The following is a 23,656-nucleotide window of genomic DNA, read 5'->3' on the forward strand; positions in this document are numbered from 1 at the left end:
CCAGGCGCCCCACATCTTGGTTTCTTAAGCTATGGATTTTAGCAGTGGGGTTGGCCAAATCCAGATACCCAGGGACACTTACCCAACTCCCTTTTACTTCGAGGAGAATGGAATATGCATTGTGATTCTCTAGTGGAATAAAAACTAACATTATCCACAGCAACAGAATGCCATGGTCACCGCTGAGTAAAAATCCTTTGACAAGTACAACAGACTTCTGCCTAGCGCTGTCACATCGTATTATAGTTATTTGTTTACATCTCAATCTTTCCCAGGAGACCGGGAGTTATTTTAAGGGCAGAAGCTCTTTGTCTTCTTTGATACTCATCCCTCTCTATAGGAATGTGCTTATTGCATGCTTTCTCTACTTATGTATCCCACACTTCAATATTCGCCATTTGCCCCGCAGCTACGTGTCAGCCACCAAACTACACAACTCCCCGTGCGTTACCTTTTTCAATTCTCACAGCAGTGCCATGAAGTACGTACTATTATTTTCCCCCTTGTAACAGTGAGGAAACCAAGAGACAGTAAGTAACTTGCCTAAGGTCACACAGATATAAGATGGTGGAGCCAAGATTCAAATCCCGGATGGTCTAACTCCATTAAATCTAATTTTTTAAAAAATTTTATTTTTGAGTAATTTCTACACCCAACATAGGGCTCGAACTCACAACCCCAAGATCAAGAGTCATATGCTCTACTGACTGAGCCAGCCAGGCACCCCACCATTTAATCTATTTTTGTGGTTGTTGTCGTTACTGACAAATGACTGTGTGGCGTATCTCACAGCTGACTGCCACACAGTGGAATAGAACCTCTAATTTGCCAGGAAGGATGTGGGAGCGGCATTCAAAGAGACTCGGTTCATTTCTGGGTTGCAACTCACTGGTGGTTGCTTAAGAAAGTGCATCTGTTTCCTCATCTGTAGAATACGTAATAAAATGACCTCTTTATCTCGGGCTTGTTGAGAGGATTAAATGAGGTTTAAAACAATCTGCTGTAAATGGCTAAACAAGTGTCGACCGCTGTCCTTGCCTCCCACTACCACCAACGCCCTGCACAGTGGCCTGAATGTCCGGCTTTCTTCCTGCTGCAAATCCAGGAAAAGCCTCCTTAGTAATGCAGGACACACATTACTTTCTGACAGTGAAAAACTGTCTACCCCACTACCTTGGGGTGAGTTGAAATACTTTTCCAATCCAAAAGTCAGGTCCACTTAAGCAGCTGCTGAAGGAAAGGGATTATCCCACCTCCTACTTGGGGCTGCTCCCACAGAGCAAAACCGTAGCCGAGGGCCAAGACTCTAACACTGGCTCCTTTCTCAGCATTGTAGGCTAGTATCCTGGGATCTGACATGAGCCATTAGGAATTTCTTAAGCGGCAGCTGACTGGGAAAGGCAACTGCCAGTGCTAAAGGAATACGTTAAAAATCATTTTTTTCTTTACCTTAAAAGTCCCAAAGATAGACAAATAAACTGAGTTGACTCATACCCCTCAATATAGAGGAGTCATCTTGATGGTGACACTCATCCTGACGATGCTAAACAGGTGGCCTATTCTGTCAGCCACGGGATCCAGAGCCTCAGGAACACAATGTGTCTCATTATGTCATCTATGGGGGAAACAGTGGACGAAGGCTTCAAGATCCCAAGGGTTTTAGTTAAAAGGAAAATTTGATTCTACAGGAGTCACTAAACAAATAGAAGGGAAATAAGGAGTCAGCAGGATCAGGGTGGGGAGCATAGGCAGGAAGCGTGTAGGAAAATGCCCTATAGGCTTGTGATTGGCACTAGTGCGAGTCGAGGCTACATTAGCTTGGAGCCTGAAACAGACTCTTAGCCCCAGACACAGAAGCTGGGAGCTACCTCCACAGTCATTCTGATCATGTTCTCTTGTCAGGCAAACTCTGCTTCCTTGCTCTATGTTCTACTTCCTAAGTGCCCACTAGCTGTTCCCCTGGTGGTTCCCCTTACAGGAATGAAGGGCTTAACTATTCCTGCCTGGGTAGGAAGGATGAGGAAGATGTCCCAGGATATTTCTTACCCTCTTCTCTTTACCCACTTTGAACACTTATCTCCGACGCCCGGAATCTGCTCTTCCTTGCTTAAAAAATTTCAAGCCATCCCCCAAAGCTCACCTCTCCCATGAAACCTTCTCATAACACATACAACGTGTACACACAGAGTTAATGAACACACGGACATATTCTTCTCTGTCTGATGTGTGCTGACCTTTTTTTTCCCCCCAAATAGATGATAAAGTCCTTGAGAACAGAACGACATCTTCAGCTTCTTGACACCACATACCTGTTTCTATGATTTGGCAGTGAGTGCAGCTGGGAACACCTGAGGCGCTCAGAGTGTCTCTATGGTCTGGGGAATTTAAGGAGCCCTAAGCTGGTTTCTCAAGAGGGTGGCATCAAATTGGCCTTGCTGTTGGGTCTCTACCAACCTTTCCCCTGGTTCTAGGAGCTGGCCGCACGCCTGGAGATTAAGTCCCTTTTCTGCGACCCTGGCTCCATCTCATTTGTTCTGGATTGGGTATGTGCTCTTCTTCTGTCAATCCGCCCCAAGAACGCAAATCCCACCTGTGAACCATGCTTTCTGAGGCGCAGTCCCTGCTACCCACTATCCAGAGTAGCTAATTAGAATTTCAGAATGCCCAGACCTATGTGGGTTGTGCTCCATCCACCTGTAGCTCATCTCTCACCCTCCCTGGCACTAACCAGCTAGCCCATCTCTCCATCTGCCTCTTTCTGCCAAGACCTTCTGGAAACGCCTGCCTTGCTGCAGGGTTTCTGGCTGGCCTCTGAGTCCTTTCCATTCTGCCATCAACTGAGCCATCATTCCGAAGCTTCACAAAAATATTCACCTCAAAGTCGGGGACAAACACGCACACACCCATATTCACAAATTCATTTATCAGTTGAGAAGATTTCCACTACCTCCCTAAATTAATACTCTCCGTCTTCTGGCATTTCTCATCATTGCTAAGTCTTCCAACATCCAGCTTGGAATTTTCTTTAAATCAAAGGAGATCATTTACTCCAACCCTCTTATTTTATTCCCAGTCTCTATTTTACTACCCTACATTTATGCTTATTTAGAAGCCAGTGGCATAAGATTTTTGCTAATGATGACTTTAGCAAGGCATTCTCTTTGTCTGTTAGTAAATTGCCATGGGGCTAGAAGGCTTTATAGGAGGTCTCAACTTGGTAATCAGTTTCCGTCAAAATGCATTTATCCATTGCTAAAATGAGATAATTTTCTTCTCAGCTTCAGAAAGGAGACACACACAAGTTCTCTTTCCCTCCCTCCCTCTCTCTCTCTCTGTCCCCCCTTCCCTCCCCCCATGCAGATCAGCCAGCTCTCTGTCTGGAACAATCAAAATACCTCCCAGGTGGAATGACAGCATCATTTTATTGACACCGAAATAGGAGAGTGATAAAGCAAGTTGCAGCAGGCACAGCAGAAATGCACCGCTTCTATGATTTGTATTTCAGAAATGATGCCATGAGACCAAAGATGCAAAACAGAGTTTGCTATGTGTTGGCAAAAAATGTAGTTAAGGGCAGTCACCTCAGCCGAACCTTTCACACGCTGGAGGAAGCAATACCACCAAGGATCTCCGCCCTCACTTCGAGGTTGCAATGGTCCCTCACTGTTCTCTGTGCTGGGAGCTGGCTAAGAAAATTGCGGTGTTTCCTAGGTGGTGATCTGGCTACAGCTTCGGAGGTACTAAAGAGAATCACAATGGAAGCATCACCAGGATTATGTCTCGCCCAACCCCACCTCTTGACCAGGGGCTGTCTTTGTCCACACTCTGCAAACCCAGAATCCACAGCGGGGGGCGGAGGGGGGGGTTGCATCTCTCTCTGCTTTCCCCACTGTAGAAAACTCCTGGGAATTCCCTCCCCCTGCAGGTTTCTACACCTTTTTTCCCCACTTCTTACTCTGACATGTCTTCTCTCAGACCCAAGTAAGGAAAATGATGCTGGGTTGACATTTTATGAGCCCTGTAACTATAGGATGGCGCCGTTGGCAGGGAAACAGGCAGGATAGACTCACAAAAGACGGACCAGAGTCCTGGGACATTAGTCAGATCTTTGTCAGGGTCTTACAAACCCTCCTTCTTAGCTCCCAGCATCTATGGAGCACTTAGACTTCCTTGGGTAGAAGCTGCTCTTGCCTGTAAGCCTCACTGCCTCTGAAGTCTTATTCCTGGACATTGGTTATGAGTCAGTGAAAAACCCCAAATGATCTACGTATCAGGTGCTCTCCTGCACTTTCAGTTTATGTCACAAACAAGAAAAAGGACTGAGCTCAATTTGCTGGAATCTCCCTCACAACAGTTCATTTTTATTTTGAAACAAGTGTTGGAAAATGTTAACGCTAAGGGAGAGGCTTACAACACATAAGTAAAAATGAAAGCAGAAATGAGGCAGTTCACATGGTCTCCATTTCCATGACTCTAAAAACGTTGATCAGTCAGCAACGCAGCTCAACCAGGAAAACCAAAAGACTTTGTTATGGGCAGAATTCTCATGCGCTCACCAAGATGTCTGGCCCCTGGCATGCTCAAGCCTTCTCCCAGCTAGTTGGCCAAACACTCACCTTGGTCCTGCTGTGAAGAAATTTTGCAGATGTAATTAAGTGCCCAAATCAGGTGACCTTATGATAGGGAGATTGTTTGGGTGGTCTTGACCTAATCACCTGGCCTTTTTTTTTTTTTTAAAGATTTTATGTATTTATTTGACAGAGAGAGACCACAAGTAGGCAGAGTGGCAGGCAGATGGAGAGGGAGAAACAGGCTCTCTGCTGAGCAGGGAGCCAGATGTGGGGCTCGATCCCAAGACCCCAGGATCATGACCTGAGCCGAAGGCAGCCCCTTAATGGACTGAGCCACCCAGGCGCCCCTCACCTGGCCCTTTATATCTGGATCTAGAGATCAGAGACAGAAAAAGTCCCAGAGATTTGAAGTCTGAGAAGGATTCAACAAAAGGGAGACACGCCATTACTGGTTTTGAAGATGGAAGGGCCAGGAAGTAAGAAATGCAGCAGTCTCTAGGACTGCTGAGAGCAGGCTCCCGGGTGAAAGCCAGTCAGGAAACAGGGACCTCAGTCCTCCAGCTGCGAGACACTGAATTTCATGACAACACGAATGTATGTAGACAAGAGCCCTGAAATCCAGATGAGAACACAACCCGGATGACACCTTGATCCAGCCTTGTGAGAATCTGAGCGGAGAATCATGCTGTTCCCAGACACCTGACCCATGGAATCTGTGAGACAATACTGGCTATTGTTTTAAGGTGTTAAATTTGTGATAATTTGTTACTCAGCATAGAAAACAAATACATACTCATAAATGGGTTAAAAGCTTTTTATCCAAGACCAAAATTCAACATCCTCTGGCGAGAAACCTATCAGCGGTGAACCAAATCCATCATGCAAGCCCCTTGCTGCTCAAAGTGTGATTCATGGGCCAACAGCATACACATAGCCCGGGAGCTGGTTAGAAATGCAGCATCTCAAACTCCATCCAGATTTTCTGAGTCAAATCTTCATTTTAAGAAATCCCCGGTGACTCACATGCATTTTAAAGTGTGAGAGGCACTGGTTAGCAGCCTAATTCAGAGCTGGAAATCTGGAATCAGCAAAACCTGGATTCTCCACATGGCTCCACAGTTTTCCTGGCTGTGTGGCCTTGGACCAGTTGCTTAGCCTCTCTGAATCTCTATTAATCTATAAAATGGAGCAAACAATAGTACCAACTTGTTAGGATTGTGGTGAAGATTAAATGGGACAGTATATAAAATGCGTTAGCACAGTGCCTCCTGGCACACAGTAAGGGCTTAATAAATGTTGGTCGTTATTGGATTGGGCACTAAGAGCGAGGTGAGTCAAATCTAAAGGGGGCAAACCCCATCAACTGGAAACTGGCAGGACCACTGTGGCAAACGTCGTCCTCTGATGAAATACATTGGCAGAGACTCCTTAGAGGCTGCAGAAGGTCGTAACCTTACGTTTCTACCCCGGTAAGCATCCCCCAACCCCAGGCTTGGTCAGTCACGGCCTCCCATCACAAGCATGGACTCTTGTAACCACCTGTGTCTCCCAGCCCCTGCCCCTGAGAGGTCTCCCCTACCAGCGTTAACCTCTTAACCCCACTGGGCTCCACCTCACTTAGCTAATGAGATCTGGCCAGAAACCATGGAGACGGTGGTGTCCTGGATATCAATGACAGCTCACCCCACAGAAGAGATGAATGGATATGCTAACAATAGAGCACGAGCCATGTGGCTGGTTTAATAGAAATCTAAGGTTCTTTTCATTTCTGCTGAAGGGAATGGTGACAATGAGAGCAGCATTGAGTGTGAGGACAAATGAGCATACTGACAATTACAAATGGCCAGAACAGGAGAGAAGGCATCTGCCATAGGCCCTGAGAGGTCCGGCCCCCCCTCCTGGTTTCTCTGTTCCTGGCAAACGCTCCTCTCCCTTGCTTTATATCTTCTGAGCCTGAGCTGAAGAAATCTCTGCAGTTCAATATAAACAATGAGGATGGTATTGATAATAATAATAGCCCTCATTTGTTGAGTGCTCCAAGTGCCAAGCACTTCTCATGAATTATTTATACTCCTTATAACAACTCTGTGGATAAGACATTATTATGTTTCTTTTTCGTCAAGGAAACAGGCTCAGAGAGGTTAGGTGGCTTGCCTAAGTTTACACAGCAGATAAATAGTTGCCCTTGGAGTCAAACCTGGGTATGCTTGGGGCGCCTGGGTGGCTCAGTCGTTAAGCGTCTGCCTTCGGCTCAGGTCATGATCCCAGGGTCCTGGGATCCAGCCCCACATCGGGCTCCCTGCTCAGTGGGAAGCCTGCTTCTCTCTCTCCCACTTCCCCTGCTTGTGTTCCCTCTCTCGCTGTGTCTCTCTCTGTCAAAGAAATAAATAAAAAATCTTAAAAACAAACAAAAACAAAAAAACCTGGGTATGCTTGACTCAGAAGCCTGTGCTCTCTTCACTTTCTTTGTCTCCACAACTCTGCTGTTGCCCTGACTCCTCAAACAGGCTCTTGACCCTCTGCGCGAACCCCATCCTTGGGTCTTTGATGCTAGGGCCAGTCAGCTCCTGAAGTGCCTTTCTCCATCCTTCCCAAGTGCGCACCTCTTTTGGATCCTGTCTTCTCTGCTCAGATGCTCACCCATCTGGCCCCTGGACAAACCTATTTCTTGTTATCTACATGGTTCTGCTCTCGGGGGTTCCTCATCTCACTGCTCACAGGGGTGCTGGCTGGGCCTGCCCAATAAGGGACTGGATTGACACTCCTAGGCTCTGGATAACTGTCCCTCCCCCTGCACCTCACCTCAGAAGTAGAGTCTCCTATATCCTCGAGCCTGGCTCATGATAACAGAAGAGTGTTTCCGGAATGTTCCAGGTGTTAAAGTAATTAAATAAGGAGGCCATTAGGTTGAAGTGACCCTAATGCTTTGGCAGCCTACATAAGGAAACCAAAATCTAAGCCAGAGTCGATGCGCTCAAACCCAAGAAAATGAAACTTAAGAACAACCGATTGCTAACAGCCAACCGGGCTTCCCCAAATAAGGCAAATGCTTAAGCTATAGCCAATCAAGTAATATCCTTGCTTTGCTTCTTCATCTTCTCTATAAAAACCTTTCCCCTAGCTTCTGTCAGTGGAGTGCTCCTGACCATCCTTCGTTTGGTTCCCAGTTCGAAAGGATGTATGTTCAAATAAACTCTTGAAAATTTTAATATGCCTCAGTTTACTTTTTAACACAGGGAAACCTCTCCACTTAGGTTCTGCTTTCTGCTCCTGATCTGCCCTGTCTTGAATATTCTTTTTTTCTTCCAAAACCACATTCTATAGTTTAGTTCATACCCGATGCAAAATCCACTCTACTGTTCACAGAATAACTCCTTGATCTGGAATCATATCCCTTCACAATCTGGCCTCAATGACCCTTCCAAGTACCAACGCTATTTTCCAGCCAGCTGTTCACTGTCCGTTCTCTGTTATTTTCTGCTGGGCCTTTGCCCTTGCTCTACTCTGCCAGGAATGCTCATTTTCTTCTCACCATTTCTGTATTCTCCAAGATCTAGCTCAAAAGCCATCTTCAGCACAAAAATGGCTCTAATCCCCCCAGCCGGAAATAATCCCTTCCTTTTGTTGATCCACTATGGCACTTTATTCGCACTTCTCTGGTGACACAATAATTTTTATACATTTCACCATAGGTAAGTATGTATATAGTTTTTCTATCCCTTTAGACTATCAGGTCTCTGAGACCTGAGCATCCGATTTTTTTTTTTTTCATTTTGGTAGCCTTACAATGCCTAGGAAATGCCTTGATAAGTGCTTGCTATAAATCTATTGGTTCATCAGCTGGATGGTGGATGAATGGGTAGATGGATGAATGGATGAATGGATGGATGGGTGGATGGATGGATGGATGGATGGATGGATGGATGGATGGGTGGATGGGTGGATGGGTGGATGGGTGGATGGGTGGGTGGATGGATGGGTGGATGGATGGGTGGATGGAAGGGAGGTTACAGGTATTGGGACTCTGGCTGGGGCTTTTCGCCGGGCTGCTATGACAGGAGAAAGGCTGTGTCTGTCAGGTAAGCAGACCATCACAATTATGGAAGAGGAAGAAAAACTTGAACAAATGAACCATGCTGCGGTAAAGTCAGACCATACATATTCACTGTTTTGGTTTTTTTTTTTTTTTTAAATCTTTACCAGGCTGTAACAGTAAGATAATTTAAAATATGAGTAAAAGAAAACCCAACTCTTCAACCTAGCTTCCATGGTCAATACATTTATTGGAATGAATTCAGGAAGTCAAAGATAAGGGGAGGGATCCAGATTGGTGGCTTCAAAGCCTTTTTCCATTTCTCTACTGTCCTGTCCTCATCCTAAACTTCATCCTAAGATAAGTTCCCTGGCATGGGGAAATCTTCTAGTAGTTATTGGGCTAATTGTCTCCCTTTTTATATTCTGCTAACTTTCTATGGCTCTTTTTTAAGGATAAGGAAGCATATTCTCCAGAAGTGCCTATAAAACCTCTCTTCGTGACTCATTGGCCCAAATGGGCCTCAGCCGGCTTCATCCAGACCCATTCACTGGTAGTGGGGATGAGGATGGGGCTTAGACCACTGAGGGTCCACTTGGAGCTGTGGTAGAACCCGCGATGGAGAGTCACTCCAAGACCCATTACACAGCAGACAGTTTTATGGGTGCTACTCCCATTAAGGACTGGTTCTTGTGAACTTATCATTTTACACAAGCAATAAACAATGGAAAATGTGTCCTCCAAAAGATCTCATTGCCCCAGATATTGCAATATATCTGCTGGCCTAAGAATCCTTCAGAGCTTCTCCTGCAAATCCATGATTAGTCAGTAGGGTTAATTGAACACATACTGTTTGGATAGTGCTATTCCAAGCACTGTGCAACGTTAGAAAAAGGATACAATGGAATGAATTTTTTAAAAAATAGAATGAGGGTTGAGAAAGAAGCTCTCTTTTAAAGGCAGTGTTAATTCTACTCATTTATTTTCCAGAATGTAGAAACTACTGAAGTCTCTTCAACGCACCTTTCTTCATGCTCTCTCATTTAACTCTCTCTTTTCTTGTTACTACTTTTCTCCTCTTATTCTTTGCTCAATTCAGGAAAGCAACATAGTAGAGATTAAGAGTGTAGAATCTGGAGTCAAGCTTCCTGGGTGGGAATGCTGACTTTGAGCCCAAGCTATGACTTTGTAGCCAATGACATCATTGCTCCAAGCTTCCATGTTTCATTGGTGAATCATACCTAATTATTACACCTCCTTGGATGATGCACATGGAAAGTGGTTAATAAAGGTTAACTATTTTAATTTTCTTCCTCATTCATTCTCTTTTGATTGTGCCACGTTTTTGTATCCTCTTCTTCCCTGCTATATCCCAGAGGAATAGATGGTTCAGAAATAGAGTTAAGGTTAGCGTTATAGAATCACCTTTCTAGGGAGGAATAGAATGGAACCATTTCATTTGTCTCTTCTCATTATAATCAGGGTATTTAAAGAGTGAATATAATTAAGGCAAGGATGAACATGTGCAAAACCAGTTGAAAGGCACACATATGTGCTACATATACGAGCAGGAGAAGAATGTTCTAGTCTGTGCAAGAATCTCCCAGCTGACAATTTCAAATTCATCTAGACCTAGTTTGCTCAACTGGTGAGGGCACTTTCTGATGAAACCAAGATGACGGCTTTACTTCCAGAATGTGGTGACCCTACTTTATCTATTTTATGGCTGCGGACTGCTCCCCTGGCCCTGGCCAGCCATCTGTAAATACATCCATTGTTTAGAAGATGATCAACTGGAAGAGTCTGATTAAAGCAGTGCAGATCGATCATCTCGGTAGAAAGCAACAACTACAACTGAAAGCGCACGCTATCCTCGTGGCGGGTTAGTGGGATGGTTGCGCATGAAGAGAACACAGACCGTCGTCATCCTAGAGGTCATAGAAGACCAATCAGTTGGAAGCCATAGATTCCACAGCAGTTGACAGCCCACAGCAAAGACTACTCCTGTGTCCCTTGCCTTCAGTGCCCCAGCTCTGCCCAGAGACCATTTGGAGAATGACCATCTACTGAGACCAGAACGTTGTAGACTATTAACCTTTCCTCTCCACGCCAGCCACCAATGCTTCTCCACCGACTGTTACCTCTGCCTGGAATATTCTTCCTCTAGATACCCATAGGATTAGAACCATCACTTCTTTCAGGGTTTTACTCAAAGGTCACCTTCTCAGGGAGGCTGTCTAGCCTCCTGAGAAATTTCTATTTGAAATTTGCCACCCCTCCAACATTTAAAGGGCCGCTTCCCTGTTTTATTCTTTTTTCCTTGGGCTTTACAAGTATCTACCGCACAATATAGTTAACATATTTATCTTATTTATTTTCTACCTTCCCTAATAGAATATAAATGCCCTGAAGGAGGGCTTTGGGTGTCTTTTGTTGATTATATTATCCCCGGTGCCTAGCATAATGCCTGGCACATACTTCGCTCTTAATGAATATTTGCTGAAGAATGAATTTGGGTGATTAATTGATCAGTGTATCTGACTCCTCTCCGAGAATGTGAGCTCCATGAGACCAGAGACCAAGCTGTTTTTTTTTTTTTCTTCACTTCTGTATTCCTAGAGCTAATCACGGGGCCTAGCGGGTAGTAGATACTCAGTATGTATTTTTAAAATAAATAATTGAAAAATACCAATTAAGCCAGAATCGACAGAAGGAATGTATTGGAGGGAACACGGTCATGCAGATGTCCTCACAGCTATGAGGCTGCCTAAACAGTCTCCAAATTAACCTGAGAGCAATATTGGGGATCGTTAGGAGTCACTTTTCCTGTACACTTAGGGTCCAACAACTGGAAACGACACACGCTAGCCTGGGGCAGCACGGCTGCCCCACGCTCGGGGCTGGGGTTCTAAAATCATATATAGAAAAAAATTACATTAAAAACCTCTTTAATCACCCCTATGGTACAGATTACAGTGCTCCATGCGTTCGGTGCCATCTCTCAGTGAGTTCAACAAGCCAGTTTTTCCCCAGAGTTGGAACAGATGGCCACGGCTGTTTCTTTGGTTAAGCACCAGATGAAGTAGTTGGCGTGAATTTAAGGGCCATATTGTTGGGGAGGAAATGACATATATGTATATGTTCATCTGTATTCTTTTCTTTTACTGAACATATAGGTGACTTTGACCAACTTACCTGCGTACATAACTCCACTGGACTATTTGGTCCTCAGTGGCGTCAGATACTCTTTCCTATTTATCATGGAGATAGGGGTGAAGGAGGTGGGAAACAACCCTTTGGAGGCATTGCTGTAGTTGGTGTGACCCATAGGAAAATGTCAACCATCATGATTTTCCAAATTAAAAAGAAAAAAGTCTTCTATCAAAATTGTATACAGAGTCTAAATCCCTACAAAAAATAACAAAGAGCATGTATGAAGTGCTTCCTAAGTACTGGGTACTAGCTTCTTTATGTATATTGTCTCATTGACCTGCCTCATAGCAACCCTTTGAAGAAGGTATTATAATCCCCGTGACCCTGCTGTGATTCTTCAGATCAGCCAGACAGGTATGCAGGCATGTCCTTATCTCAAAAGAACACATTTAGCTGTAGCCAATGATGGAGACACTCTGAATCCTGGGTATGATACAAACAGTTCTGTCCTTTTCTCTTGAGTTGTCTTTCCATCCACACCAAGTCTGCCTTACAGGGGTGCTTAGATACCTCTTCCCCACTTCATGAAATTAACTGGGGTAGGGGCACCTGGATGGTTCAGTTGGTGAAGTATCTGACTCTTGATCTCAGGGTCATGAGCTCAAGCCCCGAGTTGAGCTCCATGCTGGATGTGGAGCCCACTTAAAAAAAAAAAAAAAAAAGTGGGCGCCTGGGTGGCTCAGTTGGTTAAGTGACTGCCTTCGGCTCAGGTCATGATCCTGGAGTCCCTGGATCGAGTCCCGCATCGGGCTCCCTGCTCAGCGAGGAGCCTGCTTCTCCCTCTAACCCTCCCCCCTCTCATGTACTCTCTCTCTCTCATTCTCGCTCTCTCAAATAAATAAATAAATCTTAAAAAAAAAAAAAGTAACTGGGGTATTATCTATTAAAAAAAAAGTAGTAAGAGTAAATCAACTTGTTCTAAGAGTTCTGCATGACTGGTAGGGTTGGAAAAGAAAGAAAATTCTATGTTGATCAGAACTTATCAGTTATTTATAAACCAACTCATTTGAGGGGTGGGAAAAAATGATGGTCATTTCCTGTGTTCCTTTTTTGAACATGTTCTCTACTCGGTGTCCTATTTTCTACATTGGATACATTTTTTCTTCAATCTGCTTTCAGTGAAAAGACCACTCACAGAGCACCATTGCTTCGGACACGCAGCACTGGAAGATTCCACCCTGCTCATTTGTTATACCTCCTCTTACGTTTTTTCCCTTAGCTTCTTCAGGGATCAGAGTTTCTTCCACACCCTCTAAAAACACTCAATATCGATCATAAGTATAGTCCATGTTGTCAATATGTCTAAAATTTCTATCATTTTCCTCTCCCCTCTTCCTCAGGAGCCTGGCTTCGTCCAGCACCAGACATCGTGTTCAAAGAACTCTACTTGGTCACACTGGTGAAGATGGGGAAGGAGCAAGGGGGAAGAGGAAGAGATGTGGTGATTCTGCATCTCACATTTACAGATGATGACAGTGGTTCTCAGGGACTTTGCGTAGCTTTCCCCTTGTTACTCAACTAGTAAGTAGCCGAGACAGGGATTGAACCTGGGTCAGTAAGGCTCTAAAACACCTACTGTGTCCATTCTAACACACTGCTTCCCAGAGGCAGCAAAACCCCATTAAATGCAAGTTTGGGGCAACAATAATGGCCAGACTTTGTGTGAATGGATAGAATCTTGTATGATTCACTAAATGGGTCTGGCAGTGTGACCTTGGAAAGAGGGACCAGGGAGGGAAGGATTTTTCTGAAATCATCAATGGCACGAATGACCAGTGTTTACTCTGTCCACGGGACCATCCTAGATGTTTTGAAGGAGACACAGGGCATCCTATAAGGTTGCACTCAAGAGGCAGTCTAGCTGAAGGGAAAAGTTATGCCTTATAATAGTCAGGGCATTTCCTGGGAACACAGAACACATTCAAACTTCACAATTAAGAAGAATTTAAGGGACTGATATATTTATGAAGGTGCAGGTGAGGTTTAGGGAATTGGAAAAGGAACATGCAGCGCCCTGCGACCGGCAGCGGGGAGTTCTGTTACCTATCCCTCCACACATGCAACGGCAAAGGGAAGGAGCAGAGCACAGCTGCATGAAGAGGAAGGGATACTCTCCTATCCCAGGAGCTATGACCTCCAGTAGGGAGAAACAGCCAGTCTGCAGTACTCCATTGGGGAGGGAGCCACAGTAATAAATATCTCAACCTCGCTCTTCAATATCCTGGGGATGCTTCCCCTTAGCCAACCCCAGCCAGAAGCTAGAGGGTAGACATTGATTCTATTCATGGAGACCAGTCTCCCAGGCACAGCAAGGAGTGAAAAAGGGTAAACAGTGAATCTGAAAGGCCAAATGAAAGATAATTTTATTAAAAAACCAGCATACCATTTAAGTGTCTTATAGAGGTTGCTAATTACAGGAGTGTTACTGTAAATTATTTTGTGAAGTGATACACTCTTTACGCACCTTTATGTGCCATTTTCATATATCCTGTTGTTCTCTTACTAGGTTAGTTTTTTAAGAAGATTTTATTTATTTATATATTTATTTTGAGAGAGAGAGCACGAGTTGGGGGAGAGGCAGAGGATGAAGGAGAGGGAGAAGCAGACTCCCCGCCGAGCAGGGAGCCCAACTCGGGGCTCAATCCCAGAACCTTGGGATCATGACCTGAGCCAAAGGCTTAACCAACTGAGCCACCCAGGCACCCCTCTTATTAGGTTAGTTTCAAGTAAGAATGGCCCAAGTTAAATATTGAACTAAACTGGCTTTCTGGCTCACGCCAAGTGAAAGGCAAGGTGAGCCTAAGCCTTCTAAAGGAGCACATTTCAATTGCGTTGCATGAACAATGTTTTTGCTCAGTCCTTTTCCCATTCACTCAGATTTTTCTCCATTATTTAAAAACTCTTTCTTTCTTACATTTTTTGCCCTCTCCTTTCCTCCAGTAAGAAAGGCTGCTTGGCTCACACCTCCATCAATAGATGCTTGAAAATAATGCACCATGGCAGCTTTTCAAGGGTTTTCCTCTTTCCTCCCTCCAGAGAGAAAAACAAAAGGGTGAGGATAGCTCGAGGGATTGGATCGGAACGTTGGTTTACTGGAATTTGCAGCTGTTTCTGGATTGCAGAAATCACTGGAGGGAAACAATGTGCTTGGGGACTGAAGGAAATGGTTTGGCTCCGATCTGTCCCAAGTCATCTGGGGAGGAATTTTCTCATTGTTATGGAGGTTGCTACTCAACAAAGAGTTTGCATCTTTTGACGCAGAGTGCGTGGTGAGGGCAAGGGAAGAGAAATCCACGTATGACGTATGACAGGAGCAAAGGCAAAGAAATAACTGACCTTTGGTCAGTGTACAAACCATTCTGTAGGCTCTGGCTTAAATGTGTGGCTGACGAAAGGGTCACCATTTCTTTCTGTCTTGTTTTTTGTTTTTTGTTTTTTTAAGATTTTATTTATCCATGAGAGAGCGAGAGACTGAGAGAGCAAGAGAGGGAGAGAGTATGTGTCTGCATGCAAATGGGGGGAGGGGCAGAGGGAGAGAATCTTCAAACAGATCCCCCCCTATGAGTGGGGAGCCCCATACAGGGCTCCATCCTGCCACCTGTGAAATCATGATCTGAGCCGAAAGCAAGAGTCTCACGCTCAAACGACTGAGCCACCAAGGCGCCCCTCGATATTTATTTCTAAGAGCTTGAGTCAATGAGATTTCCATTTTCACCCCACAGGCAAAGTAAAAATGGGGTTCATACAGGCAGGTGGATCTAGTTGATGAATGAATGAATAAAAACAGTCCAGTGGCAGATTTTCAAACAATATTTACATAAGAGAGTCATTGGCTTCTCATCAAGTGTGAAAGGCTAGATTTATATGCTTGGGTATTACTGACTCTAATAGATATATAGGACAAACAAATCCATATATATCTTTGTATTCATGTGTATGTATTTCTGGTACTATTTGAGGAAGCTTCTGAAACTCTGTTTTCCTCCTGGGTACTATACCTGCAATAGATCCTGTAATCTCTATGAAGGAGCCTGCAAAAACTTTTTAAGTTAGGCAAAGATCAGACTAGGTGGACAGCTATGGAGACCTACCCATCATTCATTCCAACTTCTCTTGGTAGATATTTCAGTTACTTTTGGGTTCGCATATATTCCCCCTTACTGATTTTTGACAAAGTTAGTGCTATAAACTGAATGCGTCTCCCTAAAAACATGTGGAAGTCCTAACCTTTGAAAGTGACCTTATTGGAAATAGGATCTTTGCAGATGATCAAGTTAGACGAGGTAATCCATGGGTCTTATGTCCTCATGAAAAGGGCAAATTTGGACAGAGACAGATATAAAGGGAAGACAATGTGAAGATACAGGAAGACAGCACAAGCCAAGGAAAGCCTGTAGCTTCCAGAAGCTAGAAGAGAGACAAGGAATAGATTCTCCCTTAGAGCCCCAACCCTTCCAACTCCTTGATAAGCCACCAATTTTGTGATGCTTTGTTACGGCAGTCTAAGGAAATCAATATGGATTAGGTCTGATGAGATTTTCTGGCACAATCTTTTGATTTCTTCAATGAAGAACCTGAAGCTTTTTTTTTTTTTTTTTTTTTAAGATTTTTTATTTATTTATTTGACAGAGAGAGACAGCGAGAGAGGGAACACAAGCAGGGGGAGTGGGAGAGGGAGAAGCAGGCTCCTGGCTGAGCAGGGAGCCCGATGCGGGACTCGATCCCAGGACCCTGGGACCATGACCTGAGCCGAAGGCAGACGCTTAACCGACTGAGCCACCCAGGCACCCTGAAGAACCTGAAGCTTAAAAAGTAAAATGACTTAGGAGTCACAGAGCCAGTCAGGGATAGCACACTAAATTCCCACATCATCCCTCTACCCATTGCTATAACTGGTCTGATTTGGATAAATGACAACAGGCTTCCACGGCTGCTCAAGACAACTGAGAAATGACATCCCTATCTTCTAGTACAGTTGCTACTAGACTTTAACAGTTGAAACAAGACTTTGGCATTATTAACATGGAGTAGAAATGTTTATTCTGTGATTCTCAGTGTCAATGGATTTCATTCAATGCTCACTGACACATCATTTTAAAAGCTAAAGAAGCTTGAAGAGATTGTTAGTGGGTTATACATTCAGATTACACCTTATATATGAAAGGAGGTAACTATGGGGGCACTTCTTGGGAAAGTCAAGGACAATTTCACCTACATCTGGTGGCTTCTCTTATAAGAATCTAAAGCTCTGGCGAAGCTGCTGGAGCTCCTGAGCCAGGCAAAGTTGTGAATGGTGGGAGGCACAGAATAGGAAGGAGCTCAGCCTACCTGCCCCATTCCCCTTCAGCTTCTCCTGGGCCCCCAACATCCTGCCCAGTGCCACCCTTCCTAGGTGGTGGGGGATGGGAAGCTCCACTAATCTCTCCACACCTGACTCTCTGGTCCTTACTCAGTGCTCTCAGCGGCCTGTCCCCAAGTGCCCATCGGACAAGGGAGAGTCAATCCTTTTGCTTTTTCACTCTCTGGATGCCAACACAGCACAATGCTAGGAACACCAGTGAGGCCCTGCTGAAGAACAAAAATTCAGCTGAGTGAATTTGAAGATCTCATTGGCTTTATTTAAGTCCATGAACCCGGCAGCATCTCATCTTGCAAATAGAAGGGAGCTCCTAGCAGCTGTACAAAGCGGAAAGATTTTAGGAGTGGGGATGGGTTAAATGGGTGATGGGCATTAAGGAGGGCACTTGTGATGAGCACTGGGTGTTGTCAGTAATGGATCACTAAATTCAATTCCTGAAACTAATATTCCACTGTATTTTTGTTAACTAACTGGAATTTAAATAAAAACTTGGGGGAAAAAAGGGAAAAAACAAAACTGGAAAGATTTTATAGGCAGAAATGGGGCAAGACAAAGAGGTTATTAGCAAAAGAAAGGAAAGGATTATTTCAGGCAAGGTCACCTTCCTATGGGGGACCAAGAGAGGGTCTCATCATGCAGGTGACCTCACTCGTGCTGACCAGGAAATTTCAGACTGATTGGTTTAAAATTCCATTCCCAGGAATTGCCGAAACTGCAGTTAGGTTAGGTGTTCAGTGTTGTTGGGACTTAGCCAAATGACTCCATCTGGGGCCTGTTGTTTCTTTTTCACGGGATGGTGGAATTAAGGGCTGCAGCTGGGATATAAGAGAAGGGCTGGGGGTAAACCTCTATCTTGGTCAGCTGGACAGAGCCAAAGGCATACAGATGTGTCCATGGATGGGCAGACTCATGGACGTGAGCCACCCAGGAAGATTCCTCTAAAGGTGAAGCAGTAAGAGCTCGAAGAGCTGGGGTTTTGTGTGCAGTTATGACATTCACCAGAAAAAAGAAAGAGGGAGGGAATAAAGAGAAAGATGGAAGAGAACAAGAGAAGGTCAACGGGGGGCTGGTCAGACATAGGGAAGACAAGTTTAGATCTGGTCTGCTTAATGCAGACATTATTTTTACTTTTAATGGGTTTGCTAGACAAGCTGACTCTTATATTTGCAATTTTCCTAATCTTTTATATGAGTGGTGCCATTGCCTTTCAGGCTCTGATGGAAAATTAGCTTCAGTTAGATTTTGTTAAATGAACTAGCTTCAGTGAGCTCTGTGAAGTCGGCCTAATAAATCAGCTGCTTCTTTCTTTAATCATTTCTTCTGCTCTTTCCTGGATTCTCCCTCACTTATCTTTTCCCAGCGTGGAGGGAGCCACCACCCAACACGGTGTCCTTGATCAGAGCTCCGACTCTAATTGCCGGTTCTCCTTCCTATCATCCCGCAGTCCTTTCTCCTCGTTTCTCCTCTTCAAGGCCTTTCCTCCAGTGGAATGTGTCTCTGTGGCAGACACTACTTTGTTCTCAACTCTGCCCCCAGACAAGACTCCAGGCCAGATCTTATCTAGGTACTTCTGTGGGTGTCTCTGTCTCTGCCTACAAACTTGGCAAGCATCTTCAGGCAAGAGTCACAGATGGTGCACTCCTGTGACAAGAAACTCCCACAGAAAGTGTCATGAAATGGGGGTTCTCAGAAGCTCCGGGGGCTGGAACTCAGTGCTAATGGTGAGAAAACTGTTAGGGAGGTCACAAGGCCAAACTTTCAAACTTAGACAAAACTGCGAAGCTGGCAGAATTTATCCTCAGCCCTGCCACTCTCCTTACAACTCCTTCCTCCCACCTGCCAAGTTTTCAATGTCACATACTTTTCCTGGATGCTCTGGTCTCCTTTCCCAGCCTGCCAACGCGGACAGCCGGTAAGATTCAGAATCGAATGTTCCATGCTTCTGCTTAATCGAATTTACATTTAATTAGCGCTCAATCAGTGATTAAGAGGGCAAAAGATTTGAACAGATACTTCACTAAAGAAGATATAAGGATGGCAAATAAGTACACGAAAAAGTGAGCTACATCATGAGCCATGAGGCAGATGCAACTTAAAACCACAGTGAGCGACCACTACACAGTCACCCGAATGGCAAGTTAAATCACTGTCAAAAAACTGAATTTTTTTTAAATTAAAAAGAGTAAACATACTAAGTATTGGAAGGAATGTAGAGCGATTGGAAGTCCCATGCGCTGCTGGTGTATGTGCAAAATGGTGTATAGCCCCCGTGGAAAACCGTGTCAACGATTTTTTTTTTTTAAGATTTTATTTATTTATTTGACAGAGAGATAGAGAGAGCGTGCACATACAAGCAGGGGGTGCGGCAGGCAGAGACAAAGGAAGAAGCAGGCTCCCTGCAGAGCGGGGAGCCTAATGTGGGACTTGATCCCAGGGATCATGACCTGAACTGAAGACAGTCGCTTAACCAACTGAGCCACCCAGGCACCTGAGTGTCGATGGTTTCTTAGAAGCATAAATGTACGCATACCATATGACCCAGATACTCCCCTTCTAGATATTTACCCAAGAGAAACGAAAGCAGATATCCACACAATGATGTATGCAAACCTTCATAGCAGCTTCATTTACAACAGCCCCGAATTGTAAACAACCTATATGAGTCTAATCTAGCTGCCATAACAAAATCCCACAGACTGCACTGCTTTCACCACAGAAATTCATTTTCTCACAGTTCTCAGGTGGGAAAGTCCAAGATCAGGGTTCCAATAGGGTTTAGGTTTTGGTAAGGGCTTTCTTCCTGACTTACAGATGGCCACTTTATCCTCACGGCCTTTCCTCTAATGGTGCTTGGAAAGATGAGAAAGAGAGAGAGCTTTCTAGTGTTCCTTCTCATAAGGACAGTAATCCTATCCAATCAGGACCCCATCCTTATGACTTCATTTTACCTTGATTACTTCCTAAAGATCCTAGTTCCAAATACAGTCACAATGGGGGTTAGGATCTCCCCATATTAACTGGGGAGAGGGGGAGTCACATGTCAGTACCTAGCACAACCCCAATATCCATCAACAGAGGACTGGCTAAACAATGGAATGCTCTTCAGCAATTCAAAGGAATAAACTATTGACGTACTCCACACTATAGATAGAACTCAAAATGATCATGCAGAGTGAGAGAAGCCAGACGAAAAAGAGAATACATACTAGGTGATCCCATTTATATAAAATCTTAGAGGACCACCTGGGTGGCTCAGTCGGTTAAGCGTCCGACTCTTGCGTTCAGCTCAGGTCATGATCTCAGGGTCGTGAGATCGAGCCGGGCGTCGGGCTCCCTCCTGAGCGTGGAACCTGTTTAAGACCCTCTCCCCCTCTGCCCGTCCCCCTGCTTGGGTGTATGTGTGTGCACCTGCACACACTCTCTCTCTCTCTTAAAAGAAAAGTCTTAGAAATGCGAAGTTATCAATAGCAACAGGAAGCAGAATTGGTGGTGCTCTGGGGATGGGGAAAGGTGAGAGGAAGAGGCGGGAGGGATTACCAAGTGGCACAGAGCATCTGTGGAGTTGTACGTTCATTATTCTGATTCTACTGATGGCTTTGTTGTACTGACCTGCTGTTATCACAGTGTCCGCCCCTGGGCAGCTCACCGTTTCAGCCATACCTCAATGAGGCTGCGAAACTACGTGCATTTCATAAGCCCTCACCTGGGCAGGTTTAATTCATTTGTAGCGATATTGGCCCCTCTTCCCTACCCCGTGCAGAACTATTTCTGGCCCTTTCCTCACTCTCCGGGTGGCCGCCTTGCCTGAGCCAGGATTTTCCTGTGCGCCACCAAATATTGCGAACAACAGTCAAGGGTAGCAAAGTATTTTCCTCTAAAACATATTTTGAAATCTGAAGAAAAGGACTAAGCACGTTTAATACAGTTTTACTTATCACTGTGTATTAACGGGTCTTTGGAGGAATGATGGGCCATGCCCGGGGATGCCAGGATAGCACCTGAGGAATCACAGGCCCATGAAGGCGTGATGCCTGATCCGTGTACCTGTGCACTAACGTGTTTCTCTATGCCGTTGTCGGGGAGTGAAAAGTTTAGCTACATATTTAGAGAGTGGGTCTGTTTTGATAGCTTTGGCTAATAAGATTTCTCTGTTGAGGCTGTCCTTAAATAGAATTAATGTCAGGCTGTTCTGGTTTTACTAGCAGACAGTCTTCAGACTACTGATTACTGCCTCCTCCTTCTTGTCTACCCCCACTCCCCTTCTCCCCACCCCATGCCCTTCTTTGTCATCTTTGGGGCAGGCAACCTGGGATGGAGTTAGTGGTCTTTTACTGTATCTTTTTTTTTAAAAGATTTATTTACTTGAGAAAGAGCGAGTGCGCAAGCATGGGGGCGGGAGGCAGAGGGAAAGGGAGAGAGAAGCCCAAGCAGACTCCACACTGAGTGTGGAGCCCAATGTGGGGCTCGATCCCAGGCCTCTGAGATCATGACCTGAGCCGAAACCAAGAGTCAGACGCTTAACCGACGGTGCCACGCAGTTGCCCCTAGGACAGACTGTATCTTATTTCTACCTCTTGCTCCTAGCACAGTGCCCTAAATGTAATGAGTGCTCACTATTTGTTGAATGATGACACTATTAAACTGCCAATGCTTGGGTAGGAAGGCCCAAGGAAGGCAAAAACTTCATTATTTGATTATAAAGGGAAGCTGCCTTTTAAAAGAGGCACCTGCCAAAACCCATGTTTGCATGGCTACAACAGAGGACTTGGGGCAGATCCTGGTATGCAAGAATTGTCTTGAATTGGCTTTTTGGTTTCTTAAGACAAAATCAGTGGTGACTCATTTTCCTGGAGGAAGAAAGCAAATAGGATGAGTTTCCTGGCTAGGGCTTGGTCTAATCCCTCGTATGTGTTGACTTTTGGGGACAGGTTGGAGAAATATGCATTGAAGCCCAGGGACCCTACTTGAATGAGAGGGATCTATACTCAGACTACATTTCTTTGGGGTTTAATAGTATTCAACACTTCTGAAGCCTCAGATGGGCCCAGCTAAGGTCAACAGGCAGAAGGGGACACCCCAAAGGGCAACTTAAATCGGTGGTGAGGGGAACCTGGAATGGCAATTTGGACTCAACGCCAGCACTGAGATTGTCATATTGGGAAGGCGCATGTGGGCAGAGTGTGTGTAAGCCTGGAAACCTTTCCTAACCTAGTCACCTGGGACTTGGAGTAAGCTTCGGAAACAATAACTGTGCGTACCTGTGAAACACAATGAAACTTGAGATGCCCCAGCCTTTAGAGGTGTGGCAAGACCCTGATAACACCCAGAGTTTAAGCTCTGGCCCAGTGTACCAGTGAACGAAGAGATGACGTCTTCCTCTACCCATTACGCCCTGACAACTATTCTCTCTCTGATTAAGGGTATGGGGTGCGGAGCTGAAGTCTCTGGGTTCAGGCCTCAGTCCTACCGATACTGCTTATAGGTTCTGTATTAAATGAGATGCATGTAACTTGCTTAGAACAATACCTGATGCAGGGTGAAAGGTCAATAAATGTTGGTCATGTGCTTTCACAGGTGCAGGCAAGGATGGTGCAGGGGTGTGCAGAATGTCTTTTTTTTCTTTTTTTTAAAGATTTTATTTATTTATTTGACAGAGACACAGAGAGAGAGAGGGAACACAAGCAGGGGGAGTGGGAGAGGGAGAAGCAGGCTTCCTACTGAGCAGGGAGCCCAATGCGGGGCTCGAACCCAGGACCCTGGGATCATGCCCTGAGCCGAAGGCAGACGCTTAACCGACTGAGCCACCCAGGCACCCCTGGAATGTCTTTTTTTCTTTTTCTTTTTTTTTGAGGGGAGGGGGGAGGGGCAGAGAGAGAGGGAGAGAGAGAATCTCTGCACTGGGTGTGGAGCCCAACACGGGTCTCGGGGCTCCATTTCACGACCCTGAGATCATGGCCTGAGCCGAATTCAAGAGTCTGACACTTAACCGACTGAGCCACTCAGGCGCCCCCAAAATGTCCTTCTTTTTTTTTTTTAAGGACTTCATCCATTTATTTGACAGAGAGAGAGAGAGAGCGCGAGAGAGAGAACACAAGCAAGGGGAGTGGGACAGGGAGAAGCAGGCCTCCTGCTGAGCAGGAGCCCGATGCGGGGCTTGATTCCAGGACCCTGGGATCATGACCTGAGCCGAAGGCAGACACCTAACGACTGAGCCACCCAGGCACCCCAATGTCCTTCTTTCAATTGTGGTCCCATAGGCAGCAATTGCAGATTCTCGCGCTTTCCCTCTGTCAGGCACTTGGAATGAGTGAGGACTGGCGTTTTGTCATGAGACCATCAACAGCTTGTTCCATTGTCTGTGGTGCTGTTTTCAGAGGGATATCATGTCCCAGGTGTGAGTTTGACACATCTCCGGCAGCCAATCCTAAAAAACTAGCCACTAGGGGCACTTTAGGTGTCCTTCAGCGTCAAGGTGGCTCA

This window comes from Leptonychotes weddellii, chromosome 9 (assembly GCF_054177405.1).
Source record: "Leptonychotes weddellii isolate Sample4059 chromosome 9, ASM5417740v2, whole genome shotgun sequence".
NCBI classification, from domain to species: domain Eukaryota; kingdom Metazoa; phylum Chordata; class Mammalia; order Carnivora; family Phocidae; genus Leptonychotes; species Leptonychotes weddellii.